The sequence below is a fragment of the Symphalangus syndactylus genome, chromosome 5, assembly GCF_028878055.3.
Source record: "Symphalangus syndactylus isolate Jambi chromosome 5, NHGRI_mSymSyn1-v2.1_pri, whole genome shotgun sequence".
Lineage (NCBI taxonomy): Eukaryota > Metazoa > Chordata > Mammalia > Primates > Hylobatidae > Symphalangus > Symphalangus syndactylus.
Window position 1 is genome coordinate 94,339,174 of NC_072427.2, and position 25,217 is coordinate 94,364,390.

The 25,217-nt window shown below is 42.0% G+C and overlaps 1 protein-coding gene and 1 pseudogene across 3 annotated transcripts in view; one reads left to right on the top strand and one right to left on the bottom strand.

Annotated features, from left to right (window-relative positions):
• Positions 1-2,471: 2,471 nt before the first annotated feature.
• Positions 2,472-4,135, bottom strand: LOC129482964 (protein phosphatase inhibitor 2-like; annotated as a pseudogene).
• RUNX1 (RUNX family transcription factor 1) overlaps positions 4,123-25,217 on the top strand; it is a 1,096,070-nt gene continuing 1,074,975 nt past the window's right edge. Inside the window, exon 1 of one of the 3 annotated variants that reach the window (XM_055279612.2) lies at positions 4,123-4,391. The gene's annotated coding sequence lies outside the window, so the exon portion shown is untranslated. Of the gene's footprint in view, positions 4,392-4,452; positions 4,474-4,789; positions 4,932-25,217 lie in introns of those variants that run through there. The other 2 variants (XM_055279615.2, XM_055279616.2) reach the window with 2 other exon arrangements.

Consider the following 25,217-nt stretch of genomic DNA (forward strand, 5'->3'; position numbering starts at 1 on the left):
GATGTGACTATTCACTTTGAGGCACAGTAAAAAGAGGGTTCAACCTCTATCTTTAGATTTACGGATTAAGGCTTCCTCAGCCATTTCACTTTTCTACCTATATTGATTAATTGTTGATTATTTTCAACAAACACAAAGATATTGGTACATTATCATATTTGGTACTTGAGCCAGAATAGTAGGAACTGACATAAATCTCTTAATATGAGCCAAACTGGGTCAACCAGGAGCCCTATTAGGCAATGATCAAATTTATGTCATTATAACTGCCCATGCATTTGTAATAATCTTTTTAATAGATATGCCAATTAAAATAAGAGGACTTGGTAACTGATTAGCTCCCTAAATGACTGAGCCCAGATACAGCATTCTCTTACAAACAATATAAGCTTCTGACCTTTTTCACCATCGTTTTGACATCTGCTTGCCCCTTTACTAGTAGAAGCTGGAGCTGGGACAGGATAAGCAGCTTTAGTTGGAAGTTTAGCACATGCAGGAGCCTCTTACAATTTTCTCATTACGCTTAGCAGGTATTTCATTAATTTTAGGAGTTACTAATTTTATTATGACAATTATGGATATAACACCACTAGTCATATCCCAATATCAGACATTTTATTATTCTATAAAATAAGAACATTTATTCCTTTTGTTGTCATATTATTGTATTTTGTGTATGTGTAGTATATACTAACTTAAAGGGAAAAATATAAACAGAATGAAAGTCATGGGGAAAATGACATCTTGCTTTAAACTTCAACTTATTCTTAACAATCCATTTATACCATTATGTCAAATTTTAGTCATCCCTGCAGAATTTTAGATGAATGAAAATGGACAAGGCAACACCAAGGAGTTAAGCACAGAAAGTGATATTGATTAAAAAGTTGAAAGTAAAATCTACTTTGGCTAGAACTGAACATTCAGAGCTGTCTCTCCAGAAGAAAATCTAACTTGAATTATAATGGTTCATATTTTGACTAGTTCATACCATATCAATGAGCAACTTATGACTTGAAAATACCTTTTCTCAGCTGAATTTGACTACCTGAAATCCTCCTGGGCGTGCTGTTTGTCATGTCTTACTGCTCTGAAATAATCATCTATTTCTGAAAACTGGAAAATGAGTTTGCTTGTAATGTAAATTTCAAAAAACAATTTGGAGAAAACACAAACAGACTGAACTGTTTAAAGTCTTATCCTTTTCTTCATTGTACAATAGCTACTTCTACCAAAAAAAAGAGTATGTGAATACTAAGAACTCAAAAACGAGAAAACCAAAATCAGAAGGTACATGAATATATGTACACATGTATGTACAGACTTAATGTCTACATCCCCCAAAACAGATTTAAACAGGTAATCTCAACATTCTAAATTCAGAAAGCAGAGATAAACAGTTTTGTTTCTAAATCAGTGGTTTTACTAGCTGAAATGTTTAGTAGAATACTGCACCTATAGTTCAGCAGTACTTTGATTATATCCCATTAAAAAAATCAAAGTAATAAGCACATTCTTCTAATACCAAATAATTTCCCACTTTTTATTTATTTTGACATACTGATATTTCCATAAACTTGCAAGTGGAAGATAAGCTGTTCAATAAAAGCTTTCTTATATATATAATATACAGAAATTATTTTAAAAGTCTGTTCATAGATTATTTTGCTACTAACAAAATGTTAAGATACAAATAATTGGCTAGAAAGGAAACCATCACTAACCCAAGACACACAGGGCTTTCCTGCACTTCATTTCAGGAAAAAATTCCAAGTAATTCTTACTGTGCTAGAAGAATAAAGTACATTTGTCATAGTATATATTATCGTATTCCCTTAGAGCAGGGACTATTTAAAGTATTTAAATTAAACAATGTCCAGGCTTACTTCTGTCTGTACATTCAGTAATAATCATATCACCGGTTATACACAATTCTCTCCTCATGCAAAAAAAAAAAACCCAAAAAACAAAAAAAACCCTCAGTTAGTTGTTTTCTTAAGTCTAATTAAGCCAAACAGATAATGACAATTTAATTAGCAAGCTGTAAATGAGAGAGGTATAGAAATTCAGCAGTCAAACTGTATTTCCTGCCTATAGTACTGCTGCTACTTAATCTATTTTCTTCGTGTATTAGAAGAATTCATAGGCATTGATGGTCAAAATAAGAATTTCAATATTGCAGCAAATGATAGAAGAGTGAGAGAAAGAGTTCCTGACGTTGTGACAATCTTAATGATCCTTTAAAAGGTAAAGGATTGTGTGCGTACATGTGGAAAGGGGTAAGAAATAAAAGCAGGTTAAGACAGGTATTTAAAGGGAATGCCGAGATAGCTACATTAGAATATTTATTGAAAAAAAGCTGCTCTGAAGTCTGCCCAGTGTACCAAAAACATAAAATAGAAAAAACCAAAACAAAAAACAAAAAACAGAGGAGACATTAGCGCAAGTTTAACCTGATAATTTATTTGTGGGAAAAAAGCTAGTTTTGACGAGAAAAAGTTCAGTCCTTTCCTTGTAAATACAAAGAAACACAACAGGAATTTTAAAGGTAGTAGGCCAGAAAATGCAACGGTAACTCTTACAACCCTTTTCAATTAAACAGACAAATCAAGTTGAAGACAAGTATTAAAATACTATTCAGCCTGAATATTTATCAGTCTTTATGTCCTGTTCATTTGGCTTTTGATTAAAACAACAACAACAAACTTTATAAGAGCTACCACCACATTTAGAGTGATGAAAATAAATGTTTCCCCCCCAAAGATATTGTTTAACCTCTAAAGCATAAAAAGCTATATGATATCTTTTACAAATTAACCAGTGTTTTTACAAAAGTAATGCAGTTTTGGACTGATGATATTACACTGTATTTGTGGTAAAGTACTATGCACAAGAATATATTTTAGGCATTATCAGTCTCTATAAGGTTATCATTTAATTCTTGGCAATAGATAATAACTGGTATGCATTTTGGTACTTAAGTCATGAATTGTGGAGAACAAGCAGCAGTGTATTATAGTAACAGGGTTTATATCTAACAAACAATTACAGCGTTGAACCAATCTCTTCTATGAACTTCGTTTTTTCTTTTGCCGTTGGTCACCTGCAGTAGATCCATGATTTGATTTTTCCGTATTCATGATTTCTCAATCTGCAGTCTCTAACATTTCTTCATCTTCGTCATCATTTAGGTCTGTTGAAATTGTCTAGCTAGTTTGATATTGAGTCCTTCATTGTAGTGAAACTTCCTTTTCATTTCAAATTGTCGCTGTTTTTCTTGTTCTTCAGGTGAGAGGTCACTATCCTCCTCTCCACTGCTGTCTTATTCCTGAACCCGATACTTCGGCTCCAAGCCTTCAGCAGCAGCTAATTTGTTAGCTAAGGTATCTGGTGCCACGGTTTCAGTGGTCTCTGTATCACTACATGCATCTTCATCATCACCTATAATACGATGGGAAGAAGGGCTTGGTTCATCTATTTTCATTAAACCATAGTCTTTGTCTGCTGGATGATATGTCGCCAGGATGTTCATTTCATCCCACTTCTGGAATTTTTTTGCTCAGCTCCTCGTCCACACTCCCGTGGAGCTGTTAGGCCGACGCCACCGTAGAGGAAGTCATAGAGGAAGTTTTTTTTTTTGTTTTTTTTTGAGACGGAGTCTCGCTTTGTAGCCCAGGCTGGAGTGCAGTGGCGCGGTTTCGGCTCACTGCAAACTCCGCCTCCCGGGTTCACGCCATTCTCTTGCCTCAGCCTCCCGAGTAGCTGGGAATACAGACGCCCACCACCACGCCCGACTAATTTTTTTTGTATTTTTAGTAGAGACGGGGTTTCACCTTGTTAGCCAGGACGGTCTCGACCTCCTGACCTCATGATCCGCCCGCCTCGGCCTCCCAAAGTGCTGGGATTACAAGCGTGAGCCACCGTGCCCGGCCGGAAGTTGTTCTTGAGGATCCCCTTGATTGGTCGGTGCGAGGCTGTCCAGGCCGCCATTGCCGAGAGTTGCGGCTCTTCGCTCCGGGTCGCTGCTCGGCGTGGAGTCCGCGAAGAGAAGGGTGGGACACTAGCAGAGACCCGCAGGCAGCCGCGGAGCCCGCTGTCTAGGAAACGGTTACCTGAGCGGTTGTCAAGACACAACGACCTAGACGCCAGAGCCAACGCCAAACGGGTAGAGGCTTCTCGAGCGCCCTTAACAACCGGCACTTGACTCGCAGCTCGCAGCGAGACTTCGGCCTGGAGCCCCCGCGCGGAGCGACGCCGACGCCGAACACAGTTATTCTTATTTCGAATGAGCCATTTTTTTCCCACTGGAAAACCTCCCTTCAATTAGGAAGATGAATTTCAAAGGTTCTGAAGAGTGAGTTAGCAACTTTCGTCAGAGTCCTCTTGGAAAGGTGAAATTGGTGGTTCCATAGGAGAAAAAAATTGGTTTCCCAATCTGCTTCTGAAAAGGAATTCTTCTGGCTGAATAGGTTGGTAGGTTGAGTCGAGTGACCTTCCTTGGGATGGGCTGCGTTCTTCTGCTGTTTGATCCATGGAATCTTGGCCATTTTTAGGGCAGCCTAAGGGTGTGAGTCTGCTCTAGGACATATCGAGAGGCTGTGCTGCACATAGCAGTCCTTGGGCAGTTGGTCGTGATAAGGATGTTGATGCAGACAAGGTTCCATGTGGTTCCGCTGGAGTTAGCTGTACTCCTCTGGGAAGCCCCCAGGTGACCATTCTTTCAGAGTCCTCCGGAGGATGTGAAAACCAGGAAAGCCTCCCTAAGGTCACACCTGCCTGAATCTGGTATCCATTTGGGTACATTCAGTCTCTGGGGACATCTGCTGGCCTAGGTTTACGGGTTGATGGACAAATGGGATCGGAAGCCTTGAATCAACTTTCCAGGTCTAATCCAAGCCCTTCATTCTATTGATGAGGAGCCTGAGGCCCAGGTAAGAAAAAAAACTGAATGATGTTTAGAATCCAAGTATCCTGACTCATGCTTCAGGTCACTGCTGGGTCAGGGGTTTTCAAATAGCAGTGATCTTAATCACTTGGATGCTTGTTAACCATGCAGATTCCTGGGCTACCTCTATGAGATTCTCATTTTCATAGTCTGGGTTAAGATTATATAATTAAAATAGAATGTGAACTATATGGGTAATTTAAATTTTTCTAGTAGCCCTATGACAAAGGTAAAAGAAAACAAGTAAAACTTTAGTAATATGTTTTAATCCAATGTAGCCAAATTTTAACATATAATCACTATAAAAAGTTATTAACGAGTTATTTGACTTTTTTGGGGTACTTAGTCTTTGAAATTTGGTGTGTATTTTACAACACATCTAATTTATTTATCTGTTTATTTTGAGCCATTCTTCCTGATGTTCTCCCTCCCCCTACCCCCAACAGGCCCCAGTGTGTGCCGTTCCCCACCATGGGTTTATGGGTTCTCATCATTCAGCTCATAATAATAAGTGAGAACATGCAGTGTTTTGTTTTCTGTTCCTACATTACTTCACTTAGAATTATGGCTTCCGGCTCCATACATGTCCCTGCAAAGGGCATGATCCTTTTTATGGCTGCACAGTGTTCCATGGTGTATATGTACCACATTTTCTTTATCCAGTTTATCACTGATGGGCATTTGTGTTGGTTCCATGTCTTTGCTATTGTGAATAGTGCCGTAGTGAACATATATGTGCATATATCTTTAAAATAGAATGATTTCTATTCCTTTGGGTATATACTCAGTAATGAGATTGCTGGGTCCAATGGTATTTCTGCCTCCAGATCTTTGAGGAATCGCCACACTGTCTTCCACAATGGTTGAACTAATTTGCATTCGCACCAATAGTGTAAAAGCATTCCTGTTTCTCCACAGCCTCACCAGCATCTGTTGTTTTTAGACTTTTTAATAATCACCATTCTGACTGGTATGAGATGGCATCTCATTGTGGTTTTGATTTGCATTTCTCTAATGATCAGTGAGGTCGAGTCTTTTTTTATACGCTTTTTGGCCACATGTATGTCTTCTTTGGAGAGGTGTCTTTTCATGTCCTTCGCCCACTTTTTAATTTTTTTTTCTTGTAAATTTGTTTGTTACTTGTAGACTGTGGATTTTAGACCTTTGTCAGATGGATAAATTGCAAAATATTTCTCCCAATCTGTAGGTTTTCTGTTTACTCTGATGATTTTACTCTGCACTTTTGCTGTGCAGAAGCTCTTTAGTTTAATTAGATCCCATTTGTCAATTTTTGCTTTTGTTGTAATTGTTTTTGGCATTTTCATCATGAAATTTTTGCCCATGCCTATGTCCTGAATGGTATTGACTAGATTTTCTTCTAGGGTTTTTATAGTTTGGGGTTTTACATTGAAGTCTTTAATCTATCTCGAGTTAATTTTTGTATATGGTGTAAAGAAGGAGTCCAGTTTCAACTTTCTGCATATGGCTAGCCAGTTCTCCCAGCAACATTTTTTAAACGGAATCCTTTCCCCATTGCTTGTTTCTGTCAGGTTTGTTGAAGGCAGATGGTTGTAGGTGTGCAATCTTATTTCTGAGTTCTCTATTCTGTTCCATTGGTCTATGTGTCTGTGTTTGTACCAGACTGTACTGTTTTGGTTACTGTAGTATAATTTGAAGTCGGGTAGCGTGATGCCTTCAGCTTTGTTGTTTTTGCTTAGAATTGTCTTGGCTATTCAGGCTATTTTTGGTTTCATCTGAATTTTAAAATAGTTTCTTCTAATTCTGCAGAGAATGTCAGTGGTAGTTTAATGGGACTAGCATTGAATTACTTTGGGCAGTATGGCCATTTTCACAATCTTGATTATTCCTATCCATGAGCATGGAATGTTTTTCCATTTGTTTGTGTCCTCTCTGATTTCCTTGAGCAGTGGTTTGTAGTTCTCTTTGTAGAGGTGCTTCACTTCTCTTGTTAGCTGTATTCTTAGGTATTTTATTCTATTTGTAGCAATTGTGAAGAGGAGTTCATTCCTGATTTGGCTCTCTGCTTGCCTGTTGTTGATATATAAGAATGCTAGTGATTTTTGCATATTGATTTTGTATCCTGAAACTTTGCTGAGGTTGCTTATCAGCTTAAGAAGCTTTTGGGCTGAGGTAATGGGGTTTTCTAGATACAGGATCATGTCATCTGCAAACAAAGATAATTTGACTTCTTCTTTTTCTATTTTAATACTTCTTATTTCTTTCTCTTGCCTGATTGCCCTGGCCAGAACTTGTCTTGTGCTGGTTTTCAAGAACTTCTTGATTTCTGCCTTACTTTCATTATTTACCCAGGAGTCATTCAGGAGCAGGTTGTTCAGTTTCCATGTAGTCGTGTGGTTTTGAGTGAATTTATTAGTCTTGAGTTCTAATTTGATTGCACTGTGATCTGAGAGACTATTATGATTTTAGTTCTTTTTGCATTTGCTGAGGAGTGTTTTACTTCTGATTATGTGATCAGTTTTAGAGCAAGTGCCATGTGGCAATGAGAAGAATGTATATTCTCTTGTTTTGGGTGGAGAGTTCTGTACATACCTATCAGGTCTGCTTGACCCAGAGCTGAGTTCAGGTTCTGTACAGCACATCTTGGTTTGGATTAGCCACATTTTAAATGTTCAAAGGCCACAGTGGTTGGTGGCTGTTACATGGAACAGTGCATATCTACAGCTGTCTCTTCCTAATCAGTGGAGCTGTTTATTAAGAGGCACAAGCTGCCAACAAAGTAATGAATTCACTGTTGCTAGATTCATTCAAGCATCTAGTGCTGTGAAGTTCAAAATTCAAGAGCCCTCCACCTGAACCTTGTTAAGCTCTGTGGGCTTATCACTAATTCAGCACATCCGTGGACAGGGATGTGTTTATACAGCAAATATGCAGGAAACCATTGGCCATCAGATGACACAGACCTTTTGAAGCCACATGCCACTCACAGACCACCGAGCTTTGTGTTTGCACGTGCAGACTATTGTGCAAGTACTGGAACTCCATGTGCCGAAGGCACAGGCATCCAATGAAATATTTGAGTGGAATTTTCAACCAAAAGCCGCTGAAAGTTTTTCCAATTTAATCTGTAAACGCAGTCGGGGGATTTTTGCACATGAATCAACTCGTTTACTTTGACAAGCCCTCTCTGTGCTCTGCCCGTGCCCAGTCTCCGGCTCACAAAGGTGCTCTGTGTGTAAATTTGCAGGGGGTAGGAGGAGGTGCATGGAAGTTCAAGGCAAACTTCTCTGAAAAATGCGGCATCTGGGAGCCAGGGTGGAAACGCAGGAAGGGTCCCCTGTGTGAATTTCCACCCTCCCTCACTGGAAGTGCTGTTCAGAGGGTTGAAGGTGGATTCACATTGGAATTCTATCTAATAAGATAGACAAGACTTACACTTCTGTATAAGTATTAATATAATTAGTGATTATATTTGAAGAATAGTTATAAGGATATTGATTTTTAAAGTCTGTGTCTCATCTTTTTCCCATTCATCTTATGCTTCATTTTGATAAAGGAAAAAAAAGAGCTGTCAGAAGGACACCAGGTATCTTGTGCCTGGTCTGTGCTTGCAGGAATGTTTTGTGTTGTGGAGCCCATTTCAGTGGCATCTCCTTACATGAAAGATGGGGAGTCACAATCCATAATAACAACGCCATCATAAGAACAGTGACCAACATTTATTCAACATTGATGATGTCCATGACTCTTGATATGGAACAACTCGTTTCATCCCCACAATCACCCTATGAGGTAGACACTGATACAGGTCCCCATTTCAGTATGGAAGAAGCTGGGACAGAGAGGTTAGATGCTTTGCCCAGGTCACCCAGCTGGTAAGGGGCAGAGATGGGGTTCAAACCCAGGTGAAGCCTTAGTTCTTACCCAAAAGACCACAATCTGTCATGATTGGAAGCCTCCTTAAAAGTCCTCCCACCAACTTCCTACTAAAGTAAAAATCTCTTTGACCTTCCAGGCAGGTGGTCATCCAGCCCATCTTGAATGCTTCCAGTTGCTTGAATGCATTGAGCAACAGGGAGCTCATTACTTTGTCAGCAGCCCATGCCTTTTAAGAAAAGCTCCAACAATTGGGAAATTCTTCTTTAGATGAAGCTATTTCCTACGATTAGTAAGATTTGATCCCCCTTCAGTGCTCCTGGGGTACAGGCTTCTTGAAACTGCTATAAGGTAGAATTACACATGGTGGGACTTAAATCTCTGTATGCATGTGTTGTGTCGAATCTGTATCGACTCCAGTGGGGATGGTACTAGATGCAAGAGGCTGAGGAAGAGACCCAGAGCCAGCAAATGAGACATGGGTTTTACTGGGAACTTACATGCAGGGGAGAGAGTCCAGTGGTAGCAGGCTAGACAAGAGAACTGTGTGGCCTAGTGGTGGCAGGCTGAGCATTATAACTGCAACTGCTTGCAAAAGGTGTGCAGCTTACATCACATTTTCTCTTAGCATTCTCCCTCTAACAGTCTTCAACTGGCAACTTTCACTTACCCCCAAACAAAGGGCCTTCATCCCCAGTATGGCCTGTGTTCCATGGGCCAGGCTCAGAGCTCAGATCTTCCTCATAGAAAAGGAACAAATCTATGTGTTTGGTGCTGTCAGATTTCCTAGCTCAGAGCACACATTTAGATGTGTCTGCCATACAGAGTCAGTCTCAGGGAGTCTACGTTATTGCTCTCAGATATGTTTACCGTACAGCATATTAATGTAATTGGGAGTTAGTTTTGAAGAATAGTTACAAGGATATACATCATTTAAATCTGCCTCTCACCTTTCTGTTTCACCGCCTTATGCTCCATCCCATTGAACGATTTACTCCGGGTCCCTGTTATGGGTCTCAGGAGGTCCCGCATCCACACCGCTGCTCTTGCTGCTCTGAATATTCTCCAGCACATGTTTATCACCAAGTGCTGCTCCTTCTTTGAGCCTAAATGCTCCCTGCTATGAAGTCTGCTTTGCTAAGGGGAGAAGTTGCTGTTACCAATGAGAGCTGGGTGATTGTTCACTGAGGAGGATTAAAATCAAGAGGTGATGTTACATCAGCAACATGGTGGAATAGGAGGGTCCTGACTAGCCCTTTTCTGACAGATGCACCTAATGAACACCTACATATGGATCAATACTCCCTGAGAGAAAGCAGAAACTAGGTGAAAGACTCCTGCATACTGAACAACTGAGAAAAATATTCACATTGAAGCAGGTAGAAAAAGCAGAGACAGAGTCTGGTGGAGAAGAGGGGGGAAGGAAAGCTGTTGGTCAAAGGATGTACAATTTCCATTATTAATAGCTAGGAGAAGAGGCCGAGGCGGGTGGATCATTTGAGATCAGGAGTTTGAGACCAGTCTGGCCAACATGGTGAAACCCCATCTCTACTAGAAATACAAAAATTATCCGGGTGTGGTGGTGCGCGCCTGTAGTCCCAGCTACTTGGGAGGCTGAGGCACAAGAATCGCTCGAACCTGGGAGGTGGAGGTTGCAGTGAGCTGAGATTGTGCCACTGCACTCCTGCCTGGGCAACAGAGTGAGACTCCGTCTCAAAAAAAAAAAAAAAATAGAAGTTAAGTTTTAGTGATGCATTGCACAGCATTGTGGCTATAGCTAGTAATAACGTAGGGCACATTTCAAAATTGCAAAGAGTACATTTTAAAAGTTGTCATCACAAGAAATGATAAATAGGTAAGGTGATGGATATATTAATTAGGTTGATTTAATCATTCCACAGTGTATACATATATCAAACATCACATTGTACCTCATGAATATATACAGATTATCTGTTAATTAAAAAATTTAAAAAGCCATAAGCCCCAAACACAAATAAGGTGTAATTCTTCACCTTATTTCTTTTTCAAAATTGTTCTGGCTATAATAGGCCCTTTGCTTTCCATACTGATTTTAGAATTAGCTTGTAAATATCTACAAATATATTTCTGGCATTTTGTTTGAGATTGCATTGAATCTGTGGATTAATTTGACATTTTAACAATCGTGAGTCTTTCAACTCATAGACATGGTATTTCTCCCCATTTTTAACAGATTTTAAAATTTCCGTCAGCAATGTTTTATAGTTTTTAGTGTATAGATGAACATTCTTTTTGTCAGATTTATCCCTAAGTATCAACAAATTTAATGCTATTGTAAATGGTTTTGTTTTTTAAATGTCTACTTTTGATGTTTGTTGCTAGTATTTGGAAATACAATACTTATTTGTATATTACTTTTTTATCCTGTAATCTTGGTAACTCATTTATTACTTCTAGTAACTTATAGAGCCCATAGAATGTTCAGCATTAAAATGTATATTATGTGTAAGTAAATAAAGACAATTTACCCCTCCCCCCGAAAGAGGTGATGTCCCTTCTCTAGACCTAGAGAAAATTAAAGTTGTTTCAGCATCTGTGTCATGCTGGAGGGTGACCAGGTTTCCTTCATAGCTATGTGACTTTAGGAAAATCTTTTCATATCCTGGGCCTGGCTTCCTCATCAGCAAACGGAAGAGCTTGAATCATCATGGGTCTTATTGATTAAGGTGTTGCCTCTTAGACCCCCTCGGCAGCTTTTAAAAATGCCTGTGGTGGAAGTGCTCTGTTAGGCCTGTGAATGGGTAAACCCACTGTGAATGCAATTCTCAGTCTGTGTGAAGAAGATGAGGGTGGGGTTTCATGGGCGCTGAAGCCTGGCAATCAGGATCCTGGCTGGGAGATGGACTTCTACCAGCTCTGCAGAATCCTGAGAAGGGCCTGAGGCCATCTGTGCATGAAGAAAAGGCCTCAGCACACACAGCTCCCCTTGCATGCCAGTGGAGAGAGCTGGGGGGGTGGCTGAGGACTGGCCATGATGCCCATGGCAGCTTGAGTCCTGGAGAGGGTCCCGCAGACAGGGTCGGAGACCCCCTTCCCTACAGAAGGGCTCCACACTCTTCAGTTTTGAAACTGCCTGGGCATCCTATTGGTAACATGGAGGCAGCACAGCATCCAGGGTCTCCTGTTTGGGAATTTACACTCCATCAGTCAGAGCACTGGGGGCTGAGCTACCCCAAGCCCTGGAGTATTCCCAAGCATCATCCTGCTGCTCTGGTTTTAGCCTTTTGGTACTTTAACATTCAGTACATTGTAGCAGAGCCTGCACCCCAGTCTGCCCTTGTCCCCAGACTGAAACAAGTAATAGGACCGCCTAAAAGAGAGAGACCAGTGGCAATGACAGTGGCAGCAGCCTCTCGAGAGGGTTCTTCCTAGCAGTGCTGTTTCCAAATGGGATGGGTCCTGCAATTGATGCGAGGGCCAGAGCAGCTGCAATGACCCATCTCTGTCCTCTCTGCCATCGTACTCGTCCTCCTGGCTCATGAAGGTTCAGCACGAGAAAGAGGAGGGCCAGGTGCAGTGAAGCTGTCTTTCTAGCATGACAGCTTCCATATTCTCTGCCAGGATACCGTAGTTCCCTCCCTGGACCTTTGAAGGGCTTGTATCCAATACCCTTTGGAAATGGGATGCAGCCTGTGGACATGCTTTGAAAAATTAAGAGCATTGTATAAGCCCCAGGGTTATTTTGCCCAACCGGCATTTATTTCTCTGGAATTCTTGACTTTTTCCTGTTATCGTGAAACTGCTCTTCAAGAATGAGTCGAGGTTCTCATAACCACTTAGAACCTCCTGAGAACTGCCAGCTCTACTGCTGAATGCTCCATAAAAATCATGAGCAAGTGCTTGCAGTCATTGGAGATGCATTCTAGGTCAGGGCTGAGGAGGAAGGAGACACCGTGCTCCCAAGAGGACTGTGCCTCCTGCCATGGATGTGTCATGTGGCAAGAAAGAGCCCGTGAGCCAGACTCTGCCTCACGGGGCCATAGCCCAGCATTGCTGTTAGCTGTATCACCTGGAGCAAGCTACCTAACCTCTCTGGTCTATTTCCTCATCTAGAGAGTGGGGAAAATGGGGGTACTTACCTCGAGGAGTTATCAAGATTAAATGGGTAGATCAGGTAGAACACTAAGAATAATTCAATCAATGTCAGCTGTTATCAATATTAGACGAATGGCTCATGGTAATCACACATACCGGTGATTATCTGAGCCCTGTGTAATGGGCTGGTGACTACATCACCCCATTTATTCCTCCCAGCCACACAGCAAGGACAGAGGCATCCATTTTACACAGGAAGAAAACAGAGGCCCTGAGAGACTAAGTTTCCTGCTATGCTAGTGAGGCGCAGAGTGGGGATTTTTAAAACCCAGAATAATTTATCACCTGTAACCCATTCAGAGTCCACCTATTGTTGTCAATGATATTTTAAATAATTAATTAATACGATCTGTGTGTCTTTGACATTTGCTACTTTTTTTTTTTTTTGTAGTGTGAGGAAAGCACAAAGGGAGGCCTCCTGGGCAGGCTGGGCTGTTCTGGAGGCGACTGGGCAGCTTTACTGGCGTCTGTGATTAGGCTCCATGCCTGTAGTCCTAACTGCCCACTGCACAGTCCCACCCCGGTCTCCCCAGAGATACCCCAACTTCTGCAGGTCCCAGGTGAATCTCATTGCCTTCCTCTAAGCCTTCTCCTCCCATGGTCACTCTTTCAGATTAATGGCCTCACCACCTGCCCCTTCATCCAGGCTGCAAATGTTAGCGCCATCTTTCACTCTTCACTCTCACCTTCCACTTAAAATGGGTAGCCAAGTCTTGAGGACTGACCTGTACGATGTCTTTTGACAGTCTCTTTCCATCTCCGCTGTACCATCTAACCATCAGTGTTAGGTAGGGTATGCATTGCTAGTACAATAAATAGATCCCAAATTAAAAAATGGCACAGAACCAATAGAAGGTTAGTTTTTGGTCATGTAACAGTACTGGGTGAGGCAGCTGGTCACCAGTGTGGCCCTGTCCATGCAGTCATTCAGGGATTCAGGCTGCTGAAGGCTCAGCCGTGTTTATTGGGCTTCCAGGGCCACCCTGAGGTCAGCTTTATGCCTGCCAGCTGGAAGGAAAAAGGTAATGAGGAGGCCCTCTGGGAGCATTGATGGGTAGGTCTGGTAGTCCGGCATGCTCCTCCCGCTCATCTTCCACAGGGCCACACCCAGCTTCAAGGGAGGCTGGGCAGCATGACCCACCAGCACACTGAGCCTCAGCCACAAGGGTCTTCTCATCTCTTGCCTGTTTTTTTTGCAGTGGCCTCTGGACTAATGTCCTTGCCTGGTCTCACTCCTTATCCAATCCATGTTGCCAGAGTTAACTTCTAAATCCTAATCCTGCAGATCTCCTGTTGCCTTCAGGACAACATCCTTAACAAGGCATTCAAAGGCCTCCGCAATGGGTTCTCAGAGTAACTTTCCAGCTTTTCTCCTGCTCCAACAGCCATAGGCCAACCCTAGAAGACCCCAGGCTCCTTCCTGAGTAAGACAAGCCCACTCACCAACCTGTGCCTCTGCTCTCAGCTGGGCACCCTTCCTCACCACCATCTCTCATGGGCTCAGTTCTGCTCATCCTTCAAGGTGTTGCTCAGAGGCCACCTTCTTTGTGAAGTCCTCCCCAAATTGCCATCAGTTGGAAGGTATTTCGCTCTCCTTTCTACTCTCCCAATGCACACTTCTCCTCCAGCCACAGGGGAAACACAGTGCATTATGTTTTCTAGTAGAGCCCCTGGTTGAACCCCTTGCTAGATGGAAAGCTCACCTTGTATTTTCCCCTCTTAATGCAGGATAAATCCAACCTCCTTAGCATGACACTCCAAACTCTCAAAATATGTTTTCTTTTTTTATTTTACTTTTCTGGGATATATGTGCTGAATGTGCGTGTTTGCTACATAGGTAGGTATACATGTGCCGTGGTGGTTTGCTGCACCTATCAACCTGTCATCTAGGTTTTAAGTCTTGCATGCATTAGGTATTTGTCCTAATGCTCTCCCTCCCCTTTCCTCCTACCCACTAACAGGCCGGGTGTGTGATGTTCCCCTTCCTGTGTCCATGTGTTCTCATTGTTCAACTCCCATTTATGAGTGAGAACATGCGTTGTTTGGTTTTCTATTCTGGTGTTAGTTTGCTGAGGTTGATGGTTTCCAGCTTCATCCATGTCCCTGCAAAGGACATGAACTCATTCTTTTTTTATGGCTGCATAATGTTCCATGATGTGTATGTGCCACATTTTCTTTATCCAGTCTATCATTGATGGGCATTTGGGTTGGTTCCAAGTCTTTGCTATTATAAATAGTGCTGCAATAAACGTGTGCATGTGTCTTTATAGTAGATGATTTATAATCCTTTATAAACCAGTAATAGTATTTCTGGTTTTAGATCCTTGAGGAATCACCACACTGTCTTCCACAGTGGTTGAACTAATTTACACTCCCACCACAGTGTGAAAGCATTCCTGTTTCTCCACATCCTCTCTGACATCTGTTGTTTCCAGACTTTTTAATGATCACCATTCTAACTGGTGTGAGATGGCATCTCATTGTGGTTTCGATTTGCATTTCTGCAATGACCAGTGATGATGAGCTTTTTTTCATGTTTTGTGTCTGCATAAATGTGTTCTTTTGAGAAGTGTCTGTTCATATCCTTTGCCCACTTTTTGATGGTTTTTTTTTTTTTCCTGTAAACTTGTTTAAGTTCCTTGTAGATTCTGGATATTAGCCCTTTGTCAGATGGATAGATTGCAAAATTTTTCTCCCATTATAATCTCTCTTCAACATATTTATAGGCTTCATTTTTTCCACTTGCTGTGATCTGGTCTGGCCACCTAGAAACACCTGTGTCTCCATCACCCTCTGTCCTTTCATGTTTCTGTGCCTTTGTCTCTGCTGGCCTTTCTCCCTGGAATGGCTGTTAGGCACCTTCACCGTCCAGTGAAGCAGGAGCCACATCACAAGCAGTGTTCCTGGCCTTCCTTCTATAGCAAGTGTCTGCTCTTCTGGTACAGTCTGTGCTTACTTCTATTCTAGTCCATCACTCACAACAGAGGGGAATTCCTGGAGAACTAGAATATCCGCATTAGTTTCTTGGAGTCTCACTGCAAGCACAATGTTTGGTGCATAGTAGGCACTAAGTGAGCATCTCTGAATGAATGCGCCATCTATCGAGTGAGCCATGTGCTGTTCGTCCTTGCCTCTAGAAGTCCGTGCGGATAAGTGAGTCTGAATCTAACGGTAGTGCCATCAGGACTTCTAGAATGAACAGTTTCTTTTGTCATTCGATGCCCTTGCTAAGGTGGCAGAATGCAAGAACATTTTTCATATGTCAGAGAGGACAAGGGTAGGTAAAAATCTGGGGAAAAGCCAAAGCACATAGTGAAATACCAAAAAAAAAAAAAAAGGAAAGAAAAGAAGCCTAGGAAAATACATGTGAGAAATGAAGTTCACATTCTTGAACTGTTTCTTCTCTTTTTAAAAAATAAGTTGAAACATCTCCAAAGAGTACAGCCTTAAGAAACTTGGCCCAGGTGTATTTAATTTTCCAGAACAATCTACTGATGATTATCATCTGGGAGCGTGAATTCTTAACCCTTAGGCTGACACCTACTGTTTGTTAACCACCCTGAAAGCTTTAGGAATTTTGCCAAGGCAAGAAAATGCCAGAGAGGTAAAGATGAAAGTTTAGCAAACTTAGAAGAAAAGGGCTCTGTGTTGGCTTGGAGGTAGCTCAGGTAGAGACGCTGGAGTAAGACAGGTGGGATAAGAGAAGGCTGAATGTGCGACAACATCACCTGTAATTCATGGCATTTACTTTCCAAACATTTTCTCCGTCTTACGAGCTGGGGCAAGAGAAACCAGCCGCATACCCGTTTTTTACTTTTCTATAATGCTGGAGTTTAGAATGCTGTTGTTCTGCTTGAAATGCAATGTCAGGTTATTGTTGACATTGCTTTAAAGTTGAAAATTTAAAGGTAAACAAAGAAGTAAACTCCCTTTTCGTGCTGGAAAGAACAGAATGATAGCTGTTTTGGGGGGTGCCAGTTTTTCTGCAGGATGGTTTTCTCCTTGCGTTACTAGGGTTTCAGTTTCTTCAAGATGCCACATGAAACCTTTCTTTGAAATGTAGGCACACATGTGAGAGAAATGTTCATTTTCATATATTTCTTTTTCTTTTTAAATGAACAAGTAATTACCGAAACCAAACAGAGGCATGACTGGAAGTCATTGCAGCATTTGGGTAAACATCCTCCTGCAGTCTCAGCCTGGAAGCAGATCAGTTTCTGCCCTCTGCTGAGGAATTCTTTGTTGCTGGGTGGGACAGATCTCTACTCATCTTCCTTTTGGAACACGATGTGGCTTTTGTGACATACAAAACCTTTGCCTGGTCTCACTCCCTTGGATACCTTGGAGAAGGGCTGAGGACTATCTCCTCATTCATTAGAAATTTTCAATGGGTTTTAAGATAGGGATGGAGCTATGTGATTTGTAAGGGATATAAAATGCATGGATATTTTTTTGAAATCTCCTTGCTCATTTTCTTTTCTTTTCTTTTTTTTTGAGATGGAGTCTCACTCTTTGCCCAAGCAGGAGTGCAGTGGTGTGATCTCGGCTCACTGCAACCTTCACCTCCCGGGTACAAGGGATTCTCCTGCCTCAGCCTCCTGAGCAGCTGGGACTACAAACATGTGCCACCATGCCCTGCTAATTTTTGTATTTTTTAGTAGAGACAGGGTTTCACCATGTTGGCCAGGCTGGTCTTGAACTCCTGACCTCAAGCAATCCGCCCGCCTCGGCCTCGCAAAGTGCTGGGATTACAGATGTGAGTCACTGCACCCAGCCTCCTTGCTCATTTTCTAAAACTATAGATAAGTACAATTTCTACCTCATGTTCTCTGACACGTATACATTTTGTCCTGATAGCTTTAGAATGTTTTGCAACATTTTCCTCCTTTCTTCCAAGCACTTCCACCCCTACTTCCTCCATTGGAAAGCTGAGATTCCAAGGGGTGACGTGAGGGTAGGATACCCAAGTGTTTGCACCCTTTCTTCCTACAAATTTGCTGTACTATTTTCCTGGGAAACAATATCCCTTCTGCCCTTCCTCTGCCGTGCTCTGAGATTTTGTCCTACAGAACCTTTTTTTAAAAATAGATGGGATCTGGCTATGTTGCCCAGGTTGGAGTATAGTCCTGTCCATGGGCATGATCATAGCACACCACAGCCTGCGTCTCCTGGGCTCAAGCCATCCTCCTGCCTCAGTTTCTTGAGCAGTGACTACAGGTGCATGCCACTGTACCCGGCCTTATAGAAGAACTCTTTTTAAGGTTACACTCAAATTTCCCCCATCCTCCTATTAGATGTGTCATATGCCTCTTTACATTCGTTCACTCATTCATTCATTCAACATCTGTTTTCACCAAGTGTCTCCTTTTTACCAGGCACTGGGCTTGGCAGTGAGGTTATAATGGTGGGCAAACCAGACATAGTCCCTGCTCTCACTGACCTTACAGTCTAGCAGGGGACACACAGCGACACACAGGCACAACAGTGAGGGAATCAAGGCAGACTGAAAGGAGAGCAATGAAAGAAAGAGATACAGTTCGATGAGCACATGGGACCATATGGAACCAACGAACCTGACCAAGACAGTTTTTTTGGGAAGTGATTTTTGCCTGAAGATTTGAAGGGAAAGTAGGAATTGTTCAGATGTAAGAGGGAGTTAGGGGAAAGAGAGCCTCTGAGAGGGGAAGAACATGGATGGGTAAATACCCTTTGGCATGAGCGGGTATATAATTGAAGTTCTCTGGCTGGAGCTCAGGGTAGGGAAGTCTGTGAGGTCAGAGCATGGTGAGCATTCTAGGCCATGCTCAGGATCTTCTCCTTTGCTCGAGGACACTGGGAAGTCCAGATGGGTTTTAAGGTACAACTTTGAGTTTTGAGAAGATTATTCTGGTCACTGTGAGGAAGAGAATAGGACAGGGCCAAGGCAGATGCTGAAGGGCTAGTTCATGCAACAAATATTGGTCTCCTGGGTCTGTAGGTTGGTGGCCATGGAATTGGAGAAAAGCAGTGAGACCTGATGGTTAGCTGGAGTGCAAATGGACAAGAGTTGGTGATGGGTTGCCTGTCATGCGTGTTGCAGAGATGGAGAAAATGGTGCCAAGAATGACCCCTCAGTTTCTACCCAGCGAGACCAGATCCAGGAAGATGCACTGAGAGAGATTCAAAGGAGGTGGGGAAGAAGGGCTGAGATTTGAGAAGGAGATGATAAGGTCAGACTTGGACATGTGGAATTTGAGATGTCCAGGTGGAATTGATGGTTTGGGAATTCATAGGCAAGATCTGTGCTGGAGATATGGATTTTAAAGCCATTAGTGAATGTGCAGTTGGACATTCAAAATTCTCCTAGCAAGCCCAGTTTGATTAGTTGTATTCAAGGGGAGATGTTGTCCCAGATCTACAAGGTAAAAAAATTATTTTGCATGTCTAAGTTATCTGCTGATGAGAAAGCAATTGTAAGCCTCCACATTCTTCACTCCTGTCTTCACTCATAAAAGTTACTAACAACTTTTAGCCTTAAATCAGTACTTCTTGGGAAGCCTTTCTGTGTCTTGCAGAAATTCCTTCTACAAATGACGCCATCTCTAAGTCTGTGCCCAGAAAGGAAATGGTGGTGGTGAATGTGGTGATGGATTGGAGAAGAAGCCTGTATGGTTATAACATGGTGCATCTCTTGCACCCAGATATCCTTACACAAGCATGGAAGGGCCTCAGCTTACCCTCTGGTGCTGCATGAATAATGCCCTGCTGTCAGCTGCAGAGGCTTTAAAACCACTAAAAAACCAACCTACAAATTGCTCAAAAGTGAAAACGCATTACTTTTTCAATACTTTCAGGGGTCTTCAAACTGTTTAATATTTTAGAAAAATTTAGCTCTATAAAGTAATAAATTATACTCTAAAACTTGGGTCATTGATGTGTGGCATATTATTATTAATACCACCACCATTACTGATTATTAGGCTAGACATTAATTCACTTAAACCTATTTGGTAGGTAATTTCCCCATTTTTTTTCCCAGTGAGAATATTAAAGCTTTCAGAGGATATGGAGGTAGTAAGTGGCAGGATAAGAATTTGAAACAGGCATGCCTGACTCCACAGTCAGTCACCCTTAGCAGAGACGAGCCTTATGTTTGGGGACTTGAACATTTTATTACTTTCTTTTGCCCTGTAGATAGTTCACTTTCTTTCTATAACTAGTCCCTTTGAATGAGCTTCTATCTGGTTTCTGCTTTATTTAAACAGTCACAGTATAGACTAGCCACCTGAAAAACAGTGGTCTTGGAGGTGATGTGTCAGCCTACCGCTGCTCCCTCCCTTCCTGAACTGTGTGTGAAAAGTACTGGAAGACGAAAGGTACCGTAGAAATGCTTAATATTATGGTCTTTATCTGGAACCATGAGAGAAAGTGCTGGTTGGAGACAGTGAGCTTGTTTTCTCTGAAACACTCAATTTTTGTCTCTTAGGTGACATATGTGGAATGAAAACCCTTCCATGGTGAGAAAGAGAAATCCCATGTCTCTGAAAAACAGACTTTGAGAGTTGATTGGTTAGAGAGGTTAGCTATTGTGTGGATCCTCAGGTCAGGGGTTGGGGAGAGTAAGAAGAGGAGAGAGAGAGAAGAGAACAAGAAAGAGAGAAACTCCTTAGTTATTTCTTTCAGTTAGGAAATAAGGACACTTGATGTGTGGAATCTGGTATTTACCATACATGGTGATTTTTGCCAAAAGGACTCTCAGAAAAATGCCTTCTTGTTTTCTCCGTTGTCCACACCCACCATTGATAATCAGCACCACTTGGGTGATTCTGGAAGCTAGTCTGGACCAGCGACCCTGCTTCATATTTGTAGGAGTGGGTAGAAGAATATTTTCTCCAGTGAAAACTGTTAGAGGAATTTATAGGTTGTCAGGGTGTAATTAGCCGTGAAAGATATTGGCAAGAGCATGAAACTAACATTCCTCTCTCATCTCAACCCTGCCTCCTTCCAAAACTGGTAGATCCTCTCTGCATCCTGGCATTCTTGTGTTGTTCTCCGCTTTGAATCTCTGCCCTGGCTTAGGTTCTCTGAGGTCTGCTATGTTTTCTTCCTGTCCGTGTTTCTGTGAACTCTGTTAATCGATCCCTCTCCAGTTTGGCAGTCTTTGTCTCTCTGACCTTTCTGCCATTTTGTATCTATTCATGCATGGATATGTATGATTGGAGGCCTAGAAATATATTTTATTTGATGCTATAGAAGGTCAAGTTTGGCCTACTTAGAGGATATCAGCATTAATTAAGAGAATAGGTCTATTTACCCATAAACATTTGAAATATAAATATTAGGAGAACAAAGGCTACTTTGACATTTGAGGTTCAATTGTCATGAGTTTGCCCAGGTACTCATTTTGAATAAAACTAAGATCCCATGGAAAATTATAGCTACTGCTTTTCTTTTGGAGGAATGGTTCTCACTGTCTGTGAGAACAGTCTGTGCCTACAGAGACAGTAGGGCCGGGATGATGGCTTATAGATATTTCCACCCACTCTGTGAAACAGGGCCTGTACGTGATAGGCCCTGAAGTGAATACTTTAAAAATAACAAGTTTGTTGGTTCCTGAAAAGTTAAATATAGAATTACCATATGGCCCAGCAATTTCATTCCTATGTACTTAAAAGAATTGAAAACAGTTACTCAAACAAATGGATGGACATGAATGTTTATGGCAGCATTATTCACAATACCCAAAAGGCAGAAATAACCCAAATATCCATTAATGGAGGAATGGGTTAAAAAATTGTGGTATATACATATAATGGAATATTATTCAGCCATGAAAAAGGAATGAAGTACTGACACCTCCTACAATGCATTGAAAACTTTATGCTACGTGACACAAAAAGCCACTGTGTTAATCTGCTCAGGCTGCCATTGTGAAATATCACAGACTGGGCAGCTTGAAGAACAGAAATTGATTTCTCCCAGTTCTAGAAGCTAGAAGTTTAAGATCAAGGTGTTGGCAGGTTTGTTTTCTCCCAAGGCTTTTCTCCTTGGCGTGCAGATGGCCGCCTTCTTGTTGTGTCCTCACACGGCCTTTCCTCTGTGCACTCACATCCCTGGCGTGTGTTCTCTTCTGATAAGGACACCACTCCTATTGGATGAGGGCCCCACCCTTATGATCTCATGTAACCTTAATTACCTCTTAAGCCCCATCTCCAAATATGGTCTCATTGGGAATCGAGAGCTTCAACATGTGAATTTTAGGGAGGCATAATTCAGCCCATGATAGTCACACTTCGTATGATTAAATTTATATCATATATCTGGAATAGGTAAGCCCATAGAGACAGAAGGCAGATTGGTCATTGCCAGGATCTGGCAGGACTGGAAACGAGGTGGTAGCAATGGGAGAATGGAGGGTAACTGCTTAATGAGTCCAGAGTTTCTTTTGGGATGATGACAGTGTTTTAGAACTAGACAGAGGTGGTGGTTGGTTGCACAACATTGTGAGTATATTAAATGCCATCGAATGTTTTATTTTAAAATGGCTGATTTTATGTAGTGTGACTTTTACCTTGTAATATAGTTTTTATAATGCACTTTGGCCTAGTTTTGAGGACTTGGCTAGAAGCCGTCAGTTCCTCTTTTTGAGCAGCTGATGACGTCAATATTCTCACCTACCTCTTGTATTAGTGATACGGTCTGGCTCTGTGTCCCCACCCAAATCTCATCTTGAATTGTAGCTCCCATAATTCCCACGTGTTGTGGGAGGTATGTGGTGGGAGGTAATTGAATCATGGGGGCGGTTTCCCCCATACTGTTCTTGTGGTAGTCAATCAGTCTCATTAGATCTGATAGTTTTATAAGGGGAAACTCCTTTCGCTTGGTTCTCATTCTCTCTTGCTGCAGTCATGTAAGATGTGCCTTTCACCTTCTGCCATGATCAGGAGGCCTCCCCAGTCACGTGGAACTGTGAGTCCATTAAACCTCTTTTTCCTTAGAAATTACCCAGTCTCAGGTATGTCTTTATCAGCAGGGTGAAAATGGACTAATACAATTAACCTCTCAAATCTGGAGCCACTATCCACCTGCCATAATCATCCCAGGGGCAGATACCAGGTAACTCAGGACAGCCCCTATGGCTGGGAGTCCACTGAAATGATTCAGACTAGCCAATGCCAAGCCTGCTTACCCAGCCTCCCCCCACCTCCCTGCTTCTTCTCAATGAAGATGCTTTCCCTGTTCCTACTCTCTCCTTCTGTTGACCTTGGCGGCCAACACTTCCCAGAGTGGCCCAGCGTGGCCCACTGTATTCTCCCCACAGAGCTGTGAGTAGCAAATCTGTACAACTCTTTCCAGTTTATCTCTCCTGTTCTGCATCTGGCCTTACCAGACTTTACCCAAGGTAATACAGTTAAAACATGCCTCAATAAAAAAATTAAGACCACAACAAACATCTCCTGAGCATTTGCTGTGTGGCTAGCAATGTGCTAAGGGTTTCCCAGGATTTCGTGAAATCCTCATAACTCCTTGGTGAGGCAGGGGATGCTTATCCTCCCATTTTATAGATGAGGACCCTGACTGAGGCTGAGAGAAGTTAAGCAACACATTCTCTCTCCAACAAGCATCTGAAAACTTGGATTCTCAGAGTTACATATGATTTTTGGTTGGAGGTAGAGTTGTTTTTGTTTTTGTTTTGTTTTCAGTTGCTTCAATTTTGAAAGAATGCTGCTCTACTCTGAATTTGGACACTGGTTGATAAGTGAGTCAGAGGCTTTGGTTCTGGTTTTTATTTTTTGAGATGGAGTTTTGCTCTTGTCTCCCAGGCTGGAGTGCAATGGCATGATCTTGGTTCACTGCAACCTCTGCCTCCTGGGTTCAAGCGATTCTCCTGCCTCAGCCTCCCGAGTAGCTGGGATTACAGGCGACTGCCACCATGCCCAGCTAATTTTTGTATTTTTAGTATAGACGGGGTTTCATCATGTTGGCCAGGCTAGTCTCGAACTCCTGATCCTGACCTCAGGTGATCTGCCTGCCTCGGCCTCCCAAAGTGCTGGTATTATAGGCGTGAGCTACTGCGTCCTGCCTTTTTTTTTTTTTTTTTTTTTCCGGGAATGTTTGTAAAGAAGTAATTCTGGGTGGATTCAGAAATGTGCTTTCAAATACTCTGGGGATCATGAAATTTAAAGGGGCAGCAAGACTTTTTTTTTTTTCTTTTTTCTTTTTTTAGACAGGGTCTTGCTCTGTCACTCAGTCTAGAGTGCGGTGGTGTGATCATGGCCTACTGCAGGTTCAATCTCCTGGGCTCAGTCGATCCTCCCACCTCAGCCTCTTGAGTAGCTGGGACCACAGGTGCGTACCACCACACCTGGCTAATTTTTAAATTTTTTACAGAAACAGGGTCTCCCAGTGTTGCCAGGGCTGGTGTTAACTTTTGGCTTCAAGGAATCCTCCCTTGAAGGCCTCCCAAAGTGCTGAGATTACAGGCGGGAGTCCCCGTGCCCAGCCTGGGCAGCGAGACTTCTTAGTTAGGGTCTCATGATTGGAGGGTCCCTGGAGGGCAGGCAGGATGGTATCAGGGTGGGCACAGGGATCATTTAAGATGGTATCTGGTTCTGAACTCATATTTGACCGATTGATCAACAAGTTACCTTGTAAAATGTTCATTTATAAAATTTTAGCATATAATCTCATTGAATCTGTGACTAGGGACTTAAGTGTCTTCAAATATACAGGCTCTAAAATGTCTGGGTTGATCAGATTTTGCATGATCTGTTTTTTTCTTTGTAGTTTACTGTACATGATTTTATGAAAACTTTACTGTTAGGACCTGCCTATGATACTGGTATACTTTTTTCTTTCTCCGTTCATTTGCCTACTCACTCACTTGCTTGGGCAATTGATAGCTCACTCACTCCTAGATTGATTGAGTCATTTAATCTATATGAATAATACATGAAAAGTTGCTTGTATAAATGCAAACAGAACAAAAATATATTGAGCAAAATGTAAACCTGCTCCTGTACTGAGTCTCCTGGTTCCCTCCCCCTCTTACTCCTGGCACCTCAGTGCCACCCACCATTCAGAGTTGGTGGTTTGGTATGAAAGTTTCAAGACTTCTAGACGTTTCTTTTCATAGATGTCTATCATAAGGGTTTCACCATGTCATATCCCTAATTGTAATGGATTCACTTTTTTGAAAATCGTTTCAAAATAACATTTTTTTCATTTTTATCGTTTTTGAAAAAAACCCCATCAAAGAGTGGGCAAAGGATATGAACAGACACTTCTCAAAAGAAGACAT